Genomic DNA, 12,683 nt, shown 5'->3' on the forward strand with positions numbered 1-12,683 from the left:
TTTGGCGATAATTGTAGAATTCGTTGGCCTAAGTCTTTATAACATACTTTAAGAAAGAAGACAATGAAATCCAAAAACACTAAAAACCCAAAGCCAGAGACGTAAACTACTAATTTCTATTGAACTTCATATCCTGAACTGATGGAGCAATTTGTATAAGCAATTCAAGTATATAGAGAACATTACTTATGGTATTTTCTAGACAATTTATCTATGTGATAAGCCAGAAAATAAGGGAGAAATATTGCATGCCTCTGCTGAGCTGTCAACAATGAAACATACGGGAATCAAGCATTATTAGAAACAGAATGGGAAATCCTGTATCTGCATTTCATAACAATGGCTTATTATTGATGTACACATAAAGGTCTCATATCTAACTTCTGTGCATGATTAGCCACATTAGCTGATTTTGCAAAATGGACTCCCATGTTCCATAGCTGAGAATCAATTGACTTGTCTTATTTATTTAACAATAGCACCATACTTAATAATCTAAAGTCCTGACTCAGAGCTTTCACAAGTGACACATATTTATCCTAGCTAAAAAAATCAAAAGTCCACAGTTTCAAACAGTGCCTTATTTGCCTCGCAGAATCATTCCTACGATTTGTTAGAAAGAAAAACTGACTCCTGTGGAGATGTTTGATTTCTGTAGCATTCCTTCTGTTCCTAATCTGTACCAACGAGTAATAAGTGACACAGGAAGAGGCTGCCTTGAATCTCTTTCTAGAGGAGACACTCCTTGCTTGGCATGCCTGAGAGGGCTCTAAGACAGCGCAAATATTTATCCTTCACCCTAGTGCAGGCGTCTCACTTAATTCCCTGAAATGAGCCTTAATAAGGACAGGAAATGGATTGATGGGCAGAAAAGAAAAAAACAAAACACCCTATATTATCATATGCAATATGCCACATACAATTTTTTCACATTTAAACACAAACATTGGCCGGATGTGGTGGCTCAGCCTGTAGTCCTAGCAATTTGGGAGGCCCAAGTGGGAGGATCATTTGAGCCCAAGAGTTAGAGGCCAGCCTGGGCCACATATTAGGACTCTATCTCTACAAAAATAAAATAATTAGCCAGGCATGGTGGTGCATGCCTATACTCCCAACTACTCAGGAAGCTGAGGCGAAGGATTGCTTGAGCCTAGGAGGTCGAGGCTGCAGTGAGCCATGATTGCACCACTGCACTCCAGCCTGGGTGACAGAACAAGACATTGCCTCCAGATTGAAAAAAAAAAAAGAAAGAAAGAAACGTAAACATCAACCATAGTAATATGCCCAATGCAAACAATTGTTTATTTGATATGTCAGATGAAGAACAAATCACAAATTATATTATACAGCTTGGTAGAGCAGAAAGTCTATGGCTTTTATAGCAAAATGTTTAAGTTTGAATGTCGGTTCAGTCACTAATCAGCTGCATAAGTGTGTAAGTGTGGGGACATTGCTCCACTTCCTTGAGACTGCTTGGCCTCTATAATATCTACCATGCTAAGTTTCTTTAAGTGTAGAAATAGTACGTAATGTTTAGCTCTCACTAGGTACTAAATCTAGTACCTAGTAAGTATGTGTGTAATGTAATGTTTAGCTCTTGCTAGGTACTTATTTGGACATTATTGTTTTCATGATTGCAGTATGATCCTGGTGTTTGTGTCCATATCTAGATGATGCGGGGGGAGGTCTGTATTGGTCTCAATAGGACAGGACAGGACCACCCCCCATGCCACCACCATTTTTTCTACCCCGCTCCATGCCTTCTTTGGTTGAATGATCTTTTTTCAGTTTCGATCTGACATTTTTTTGGTTCAGCCAAATGTTTGAAATCAAATGTTCAGCAACGTTTGATTTCAACTGTACGGCTACTATTATTATCTAATTTCAAAAATTTTAGCCATAAACATCTTTCAAAAAAGTTTTAATGATACAAAACAGAAAAACGTAGAAGTGTTCTGCTGGAAGTCTCCTCAACCCCATAGAGATTCGTAAGACATAGGCAGAACGCCTGGCACTTTTTAGAGTGACCAGTGGTTCTCAGCCAAGGTGCTGGTGAGCCCTGGCATGCACTCGGAAATGTGTGTGAGCCATTACAGCTGTCACAGTGATGTCTGGAGTCACTGCTGGCATTTAACAGGAGAGAAACAGAAAAGCTAAATAATCTACAAGGAGAAAGACCCCCTCACTTCGGAAGACTATCACCACCCCCAATGCCATTAGTGTCCCCACTGAAAAAGTTCAGAGCTCTATCTCTTCTTTCTTTTATTTGCACAAGCCTGTGTGTGACATAAATGAGTCACTCTGGCAATGCCTTGTATACAAAGCCTTCTGCTCCACTCTGCTTGAGTGTGAGAGGTGTCGTTTACCTCAGTGGCTATAGCATGGAATGAAAGACTATCTTCTAGGCCAGATACCTCTCTTGTAGTCTCAAATTGTGAAAGTTATAATGAGGCCAAGCAGAAGTGTGAAGCCAAGAGAAATTATGTGTCTTTCCCAAGGTCACACACATAACACTGAGGAACTGGATCTACTGGACTCCAAAGCCCATTTCTGCAGTCCGAGAAACTGCCTCACAAGCCAATGATACTAATCTCCATGTTATCAACAGATGTTCCCTGTTAAGCACTGTGCAAAGTCCAAAGTAAAATGAAGGCACAGTCTCTGCTCACAGGAAGTTCACAATCTGGCTGGATCCATGGGACGTAGACATTGGAAGCACAAATCCCAATATAGCAAAATTGCTGTGTGCCTTATAAGTTTAGAGACTGGAAAGCTCAGTAAGAGTAGGAATCATTCAGAGTGCTGAAGGGGGAAGGTGGTATGTTTCCTACTACTACTACTACTACTAAAGGTTGATTTAGAGGAATTAGAGAATCTGCAAACTTTACCTGTAAAGGGCTAGACAGTAAATATTTTAGGATTTGTGGACAATACATTTACTGTTGTAACTACTGAACTCTGCTATTGAGCAGAATCATAACGTGATAGCCACAGACAATATGTAAACAAAAGGGCATGGCTGTGTTCCAATAAAATTTTATTTACAATAACAGATGGCAGACTGGATTTGACCTGAAGGCTTTTTTGTCAGCCCCTGGGTTAGACTGCAGATTTAGTTATAAACCTCTTAATCTGGACTTCAAGGCCTTTCCAATTGGACTAAAATCTACCTTTTCAATACCTCTGTATTTCTCATCAGGTAGACCATTAAGGCAGAAGTTCCATTTGCGCAAAGATGCAAGAATGCAAAAGTCATGTCCTAGGCAAAGAAATGTCAGCATGGCTAGGGAAGAGGATTCTGTTGAAGAGTAGAGAGAGTCTGGAAACATAGATTGGACTCCAATGGCAGAGTATCTGACTTTTGAGAGTCAGGTTAGGGGATTTAGACCTGAACCTATAGGCAATGGAGGTACTTTAGGCATTTAAGTAGGGAAGAGAGACATTTTTATAAGGTCAATATTTTTTCAGATCATGATTTTTCTGACCTTCATAGAGATCAGTAACATTCACAATATTTGTGGTAGACATGGATTTCTCCCACCCAGATCTCCCTTCATGGAAGAACTTGCTGTCCCCATGAGGAATGCAGTCTGTAGCTGGCCTTCCACTGTCTGCTCCTTCAGGGTCTCCCTCTACTTCAGAAACATGCCCCATCCAAGGTCAAGTCCTTCCTAGCAGCCCACACCCAATGACTGAGTGAGGCAGGGTGTGAAGGCTCACCACTGCCTGTCGAAGGACACTCTGTTGGGCAATATTTCTTCCAAAGCTCACTGCCAGAAGGTCCAAGGCTTTGGAGGCTCTGCATCACAGCTTAACTTCTTCCTCTGCCCAATGTTGCTTCTTCCCACTTTCCTTCACATATATACGTCTTGTACCTTGTATGAGTTAGGTAGGCTTTAATGCAATATGAGTGGTGACCTTACGAAAAGGGGAAATTTTGACATAGACACACACACAAACACAGGAAGAACACTATAAGAAGATGAAGGCAGAAATTGGGGTGATGCTGCCACAAGCCAAGGAAGACCAAAGAATGCCAACAAATCAGCAAAAGGTGTGTGGAAGTCACAGAAGACAGCCTTCCCTCATAGCCCTCAGAAGGAACCAACCCTGCCACACTTTGACTTCAGATTCAGTGTCCAAAACTATGAGACAATGCATTTCTGTTTTGTTTGTTTGTTGTTTGTTTTGAGATGGAATTTTGCTCTTGTTGCCCAACAAGTGCATTGCTGTAGTGCAATGGTGCAATCTAGGCTCACTGCAACCTCCACCTCCCAGGATCAAGAGATTCTCCTGCCTCAGGCTCCTGAGTAGCTGGGATTACAGGCATGTGTCACCATGCCTGGCTAATTTTGTATGTTTAGTAGAGATGGGGTTTCTCCATGTTGGTCAGGCTGGTCTCAAACTCCCACCCTCAGGTGATCTGCCCACCTTGACCTCCAAACTGCTGGGATTATGGGCATGCACCACCGCACCTGGCCAAAGTCTCTGTTTTTTAAGTCACTCAATTTGTGGTACATTGTTATAGCAGCCCAAGGAAATTAATTCATACCCCAAAGTGTCAGTGTCAGAGAAGCCAAGCTAGGGCAATACTATTTTAACACAAAGATAACCTGAAAATGTTAAACAATAATGTAGCATGCCCTGAAGTAAAGAGTAAAACAAAATTAATAAAGAATGTTTCACATAGACTTTTACATAAAGTATAAAACCTTCAAATTATTTTCATTTACAAAAGGAAATATTTGTGTGTGTGTTTGTGTGTGTGTGTATTTGTTTTTCTAAGAAAAGTAAAATAAAAACAGACACCAGAGCAAAAGTAAAGAAGCAGAGGCAAGAATGAGCAAAAGTAAAGATGCAGAGGCAAGAATATGGGAGGATAATAATAAGTATATCAATATTTTTATGAAATATTGAAAACATGGTTTAATTAGGTAACATAAAATTGTTGATTATGTGGAGTATCCACAATGCAGGGAAAGTAAATGATCCAGGTGAAAGTTCTGCTTTGGTCTATCTTTAGATAGAAACCACTATGTTCCAAATTGTTTACTGTAATTAAATTATGAACTTCCTATTAAGCTTAATCTACTTGTTGCAATTGTGAAATATGCTTTCTTTGTTCTAAAAGGTATCTGGATTAAATCCCATGCAGCAAACATTCCTTTCTTATAACAAGACATTTTCTACAGATTTTTTATTTGTAACCTTAATTTACACTTATATTATACATCAGTGACAAAGTTTGGGATTACCATGGCTTCAAAGATCTTAGTTTATCATAATGGTACCCAAACAGATCAAAAGTTAAAGCGAATGGGAGAAGCAGGGTACAGATGGAAACAATTAAACATGACCATCTGGACTTTACTCTCAAATCAACCTCAGATGAGGGTGTGACCTTGAGTAAAGTCTCTTCCCTACTTAATACCTAAAGTATCTCCGTTGCCTATAGGTTCAGGTCTAAATTCCCTAATCTGGCTCTCAAGATACTCTGCCATTGGACTCAAATCTGTGTTTCCAGACTCTCTCTAAAATTCAACAGTACTTGCTATCTTTAATTGTCCATTTTCTTTTCTGTAAAAGTGAGGGTTAAACCAGATGACCTTTACGTTTTGAACTTTGTTGTTTTAAGTTTTGAAAGAGTGGACGTACAATGAGCAAAAGAGTGAGGGATAGCCATGAATATAGGCTTCAGGAGAAATGCTTGTCAGAGCACCAGTTTTCAGCTGTAAGTCATACCGTTCTGTAGCCCATCCCAAACACCCATGCGTTCTGGCATGAGAAGCAATACCCTCAGCACGCACTCAGAGAAAAAATTGCTCATTTCACAGGGCATCCCTTCTATACTGCTGTGATCATGTTCTCCCCTCCAGCAGAGAGGAAAATACACAGGCCTTTTAACAAGGTTGATCTGGGCTCAAGTCAGACTTTTAGCATAAACAGTAAGTTCCTTTGTATATACAACATAAGTCCTATGAAATTCTTTACCTTGCTGGTGAAAGGAAGACAACAGTGTGAATTATATATCAATAAAACTATTTTTTAAAAAAAGATGATAGTAGCTGCCTTAAAAGGTCACTGAAAAGAATGGTCATGATATGTGCAGAGAATCTGAATTTAGGAAGTACTCAAGTCAGCAGCTACTGATACTCCACTCTCAATAACATATGTTAACATGAGCATTTTAGAGTTTTCAATTCTCTTTTACTAGCATTTGCTTCTTTAATCTCCTCGGCAGAATTAATGAGTCTAAAAAGCAAATAATAAAGCTAGGGAGGTTTCTAAGAATGTACCCACAGAGCACGTAAAACCATGAAATTATCTTTCCTTTTCCCCTCATGCCTCAGCTGACTGGGGAAATAAATGAATCTTCGGTAAACATTCCTGGCATCAGATGATATTTCTAAGAATTGTATTATGCCTCCAACGTCTGTGTAAGTTAGTTATCTTCATGAATATTGGTAATTATTTGGAAAGCGTGCTCCTAAATCTATTCAAACCATCATTGAAGACTCAATCAGGAGTCTATTCGCACTCAAAGCAGATGTGAAGTAAGTTATCTGCTATATGTGTGCCATAGTCTTTTCACATGAAAATGGTGCAGTTATGATGGGGTGAGGGTAGGGGTGATGCTTTCATCAAAAAAGTCTTTCAGAGCCTTTAAAAATCATTTAGTATTAGACCCAGAGGAAAAATTAGAGAAACAGTAATTTAATCTACTCCTCATTTTCATTTGAAGTTACTGGGGCATAGAAGTTTAAATAATTTACCCAAAGCTACAGCTTTATGGCGGTGTAACTCAAACTAAAATCTTTATGGCCTAGCTTCCACGTAAGTATCCTTTCCACATACTACCCTGCTTCACCATGGCAAAAAAAGATAGGAACAACAATAGACATGGGAGTGCAGCTATCTCTTCAATATACTGATTTCCTTTCTTTTGGGTAGATATCTAGCAGTGGGATTGCTGGATCATATAGTAGCTCTACTTTTAGTTTGAGGAACCTCCAAACTGTTCTCTAAGGTGGTCATACTAAAATAACATTGACACATACTTCATGTTACTGGGCACATTAAAATCTAGATGTTTAATCTTATCATGTAAACATATATTTCCTCCCCTGCTGCCAGCCCAGAAGCTTCAGAAAGTGAGAACATGCCAGAAGACACAAGTGTGCTAATATGGTTTGGGCCTGTGTCCCCGCCTAAATCTAACAACAAATTGTAACCCCCAATGTTGGAGTGAGGCCTGGTGGGAGGTAATTGCATCATGCGGGCAGTTCTCATGAATGATTTAGCACCATCCCATCGGTTGTGTTCTTGTGATAGTGAGTGAGTGAATTATCATGAGATCTGGTTATTTAAAAGTGTGTAGAACCTCCCCGCTCTCTCTCCTCCTCCTGCTCCTGCCATGTAAGATGTGCCTGTTTCACCTTCACCTTCCACTATGATTGTAAGTTTCCTGAGGCTTCCTCAAAAGCAGAAACTACTATGCTTCTTGTATAGCCTGCAGAACCATGAGCCAATTCAACTTCTTTTCTCCACACCTTCAGGTATTTCTTTGTAGCAATGTGAGAATGGACTAATAAATGTGCCCTGTGGAGCCCTGTGATATCATAGGAAGAATGCAGACTTTGACTCCAGAATGATAGGGGCTTAAATGACATTTTAGTGTAACTCTGAGTTTCTTACTCCACCAATATGAGCCTCAATTCCCTGTCATTCCAACAAAGTGGAGATGATGCCTGTCTTGAGGGATTAACAAGGAAGCAGAGAGTGCACATGTAAAGATTCTGGCACATAGTAGACATTCAATAAATGCCACTTATTTATTACCTCTGAGGTTCACTCATGGCTCAGCCATTTTGTTCACCATCACCACCACAAGGCCGTTTGGAGAGGACTGAGAATATCACGTTGAGAAAAGGCTGGAGGTCTAACTGCCTCCAGCTGCAATAGATATTGGAGCTTGGCCTTCCTCTTGCCTTGCTTGGGCCTTGGCTTTGGTCCATAAATGGGGTCTACAGCCTGCTTTCTTCACCAGGTGGTGAGCTTCTGAGGGTATCTTTGTTTCCCCAGTGCTTTTCCCAGAGGCTTACAAGAGTCATAAATCAATCCATGTGTATGAAAGGAGAACACTGCAGAGGAATTCAGAGTAAGGGAGACCCACCTTTCCTGTCTTTCCCTTCTATTTCAAGGAAGCATTCTCCTAACTACTCTGAACACTCCTGCTCTGAGATGTCTGGGCATTTCATTGTCTGCATTATTCTATTTCTAATACACACACTCTCACAGAAATCCACAGCTCTCACATGTTTAGTTTCATCTGAAAAAGTCACATTTTCTCAAGAAAACTAAGTTCATGCTCTCAGGCAATAAAAATACCTTGTTTGTTTATTCATTTCCTCCTCCATTCCCAAACCCCATATTATATGCCTTGATGTGATTCAAAAAAGCTGTTCTCAACAGCATCTCCCCTCCCTCCCCCATTTCTTCTTTGAAAATATAGCTTGACATTACTAACCAAAAAGACATCTGCCATCTGGTGAAGTCCTATTTTTACTGCCAAGGAAGCCAAAATATTAATTACCTTAAAATAGTAACACCTTTTTTTTTTTTCCTACTGATCCTCTTTTTTTTTAGTCTTTAACATTTATATATTTACTTATTTTTAAAATACAACACAGTTATATTATTATAATTACCTTTTAATTTGACACTTTTTACTTTTTAAAAAACGTTCATCTTTATTTTAGATTCATAGGGTACATGTGCAGATTTGTTACATGGGTATATAGTGTGATGCAGAGGTTTGGGGTATGACAATCTGTCACCCAGATAGTGAGCACAGTACCCAATAAGTAGTTTTCAGTCCTTGCCTTCCTGTCTCTCTTCCCCTGCTAGTAGTCTCCAGTGTCCATCCACATAAAGACACATCCTGTCTTTATGTCCATGTGTACCCAATGTTTAGTTTCTACTTATAACTGAGAACATGCAATATTTGGTTTTCTGTTCGTGCATTAATTTACTGAGGACTTTTTTTTTTTTTTTTTTTAAGAGACAGGGTTTCACCATGTTGGCCAGGTTGGTCTCAAACTCTTAACCTCAAGTGATTTGCCTGCCTTGGCCTCCCAAAGTGCTGGGATTACAGGCGTGAGCCACTGCACCCTGTCCAAAGAACATAATTTTGTTCTTTCTTATAGCTGCATAGTATTCCATGGTGTATATTGTACCACATTTCCTTTATCCAATCCTCCATTGATGGGCATCTAGGTTGATTACATGTCTTCACCATTGTGAATAGTGCTGCCATGAACATATAAGGACATGTCTTTTTGGTAAAATGACTTATTTTCCTTTGGATATATACCCAGTAATGGGATCACTGAGACAAATGGTAGTTCTGTTTTACATTCTTTGAAAAATCTCCAAACTGCTTTCCACAGTGGCTGGACTAATTTACATTCCCATCAACAGTGCATAAGCCTTCCTTTTTCTCTTCTGCAGCTTCACTAGTATTTGTTATTTTGACATTTAAATAATAGCTAGCTGGGTGCAGTGGCTCATGCTGATAATTTCAGCACTTTGGGAGGGCAAGGCAGGTGGATTACTTGAGCTCAGGAGTTCAAGACCAGCCTGGGCAACATGGCAAAACCCTGTCTCTACAAAAAATACAAAAAAAAAAAGAAATTAGCTGGGCATGGTGTCACATACCTGTAGACCCAGCTACTCAGGAGCCCGAGGTGGGAAGATAAGTTGAGGTTGAGGCTGCAGTGAGCCATGATCACACCACTGCACTCCAGCCTGGGTGACAGAGTGAGGCCCCATCTCAAATAATAATAATAATGATAATAATAACAATAATGATAGTAATAGCCATTCTAACTCATGTGAGATGATATCTCATTGTAGTTTTGATTTGCATTTCTCTGCTGTTTAATGATGCTGAACATTTTTTCATATGTTTGTTGGCTGCTTGTATGTCTTCTTTTGAGAAATATCTGTTCATGTCCTTTGCACACTGTTTAAAAGGATTACTTCTTGCTTGTTGAACTGTTTAAGTTCCTAAGAGATTCTGGATGCTAGTGGACCCCTACGTTTCACCATATATAAAAATTAACTCAAGATGGATTAAATATTTAAATGTAAGTCCTCAAACTCTAAAATACTAGAAGAAAACCTAGGAAACACCATTCTGGACATCAGCCTTGGCAAAGAATTTATGGCTAAGTCCTCAAAAGCAACTGCAACAAACACAAAAATTGATAAATGAACCTAATTAAACTAAATAGCTTCTACATGGCAAAAGAAACTATCAACAGGGTAAACAGACATGCTACAGAATAGGAGAAAATATTTATGAACTATTTATCCTCTTTTATAAATGTCTTCAAAATACGTTTGTCAGAAACAGTCACAGGGTATTTGAGATTAAGAGGTGATCACCTAACCCTCTATGTCATAGATACTCCTGTTATTTAATTATCACCCAAGTATTTAAATAAAATAAAGGTCCAAAACATGCATTTGGAGATTCAGAAAATAAATGACAAATTGCAACTTCTAGATTTACATAGATAGAGCCTTCTCTTTTTAATGCTGCCAGCAGACAGTCTGAATATTGAAGCTTTTGGCTCTTTTGAGCTTTTTAAGACATTTGAAAATCAACACCTTGAAAACCTTTAGACATTTTCCATCGTAAAAGGTAGAGTTGATTTTTACGTATAAGGATTTGTGATCTCCAAAAGCGTCAGGGAATGTACCTGTCTGAATGAACCCTGCTGGAAAAAAATGCATCTTCAACTCCATCATCATCTTCATTGTCACCATTTACCAGGAGTTTACTAGATATCTGAAATTGTACAAAGGGCCTTACATGTTGCAATTCACTTAATTTTGACACTATCTCTAAAAAGGGTGTAATGTCAATCTTATTTTATAAGTGGGAAACTGAGGCACAGAGAAGCTTATTTCCCCAGTCATGCAGGTAGAACATAACAGAACCATAATTCAGATTCAGGTGAGCCCAGTTCTCAAACTCATGCTATCGCCACTACCAACCAATTTCTCACTGAGGTCTTGATGTCTGTGACTGATGAATTATGTCTTCTAGAATCTTAAGAATTGAGTTATTCATTAAAATATCTACAACACATTTATTAATAAAAGAAATTAATAGAATCATGGGATACTGTGAAAACCATGATATTCTAAAATAGAAAATGAAATCATGACACTAATAAATTTGTTGAGTCTGAGATTTTTTTTAAAAATTAGCTAATATGTGCTTTTTAGACTCACTTCTTGGAGGGGAGCCTTCTCTAACTGTCAGGGGCTAGAGACTTCCTGCCTCTGTTGTTTGCTAACACCTTAGTCAGCCTGCTTAGGAACATGCTGACAACATTAAAGACAGGCTGGATGTACTCATGGAAAGATAAATATTAAAAATGAGCTGGAGGACAGGAGTGAGGCTTTTGTTTTTCTTCTGTGCATGTGTATGTGTGTGTGTGTGTGTGTGTGTGTGTTTTCAGCACATGTCATTAGGCAAACAAATGATGCCATTTTCTTTGCTTTGTTTCTGAAACAAAAATGGTAGTGGGTAGAATAAATCACATCTCAGAAATCAGTAACTTTACAGTCAGAATCAGACCACTAAAATCCTCAACAGACATCAAACATCAAAAAACAGAAACAGAACAATTGGAGACAATACTATGGAAAAGATGCTTCTTTCCCTCTAATCAAACCTACCCTGATAAAAGAGATTTACGGAATGAAGAAGATATGTTTGTGCATTGTTGCCTTAAAAAATATTTGTTGGCTTCACGTTTCCCCTTACTATTAAATGAATGTGTGACAATATGAAAATTTTATCACTTGTTAAACTTTTAGTTCACTTCAACAGATGAGGCCTCTTGTAGGTTGCTGAAGGTGGAATTGGGCTTTTCAGGATGAGTCTGTCTCCATCACAGGCCCTCAAGCAACTGGTACAAGTCAAAGAATAGAAAATGCTGGAGCTTAGCATGAGGTAATAAAGAACTTAAAATTAGAAGAAACTTACTGTAGTTTATCCTCTGCATGTGAAGGGAGAAAAGACTATGCTTAGTTGTTACTGGCAAGGACTTCTTTCTTACAGCTCAAGGGAAACTCTTAAAATTCTTTTTAAAATATAATTCCTCACCTGTGTGGTATACTATGCAAAAAGTTGGAGTTGCCTTTTTTCTAGTTAAATACCAGACTTTTTTTAACCTATTCACATAGATCTTGTAGTTATGTACTCATTTTCATTCATTCCTTCATTAAATCATTTCATAAGTAATTATAGAGCACACACCATGTGCCACGGGCACTTCTAGGTCTGAGAATACAAAGATGAATAGATGAGTAAGATTTGATCTGTACTTTCAAGAAGCTCACATTCTAATTCTATCCAGTGTGATTAATGAGCCTTTAACAGGGGAATGTACACAATGCAGCAGAGGCGAATGTAAGGGATGCAACTCTACCCAGGAAGGTCAAAAAGGGCTTCACACGGAGTGAGGCTTCAGCTGAGACCTGATGGATAAAGAACAGTTCACCAAGTAGACATAAGGAAAAGGGGCTGTCCAGGAAGAAAGTGAATTTAGACAAGACACAGGGTGTAATGGTCTTCATGCACAGTCGTACCTCTGTGGGTAGTA

This window comes from Colobus angolensis, unplaced genomic scaffold (genome assembly GCF_000951035.1).
Source record: "Colobus angolensis palliatus isolate OR3802 unplaced genomic scaffold, Cang.pa_1.0 Scaffold470, whole genome shotgun sequence".
Lineage (NCBI taxonomy): Eukaryota > Metazoa > Chordata > Mammalia > Primates > Cercopithecidae > Colobus > Colobus angolensis.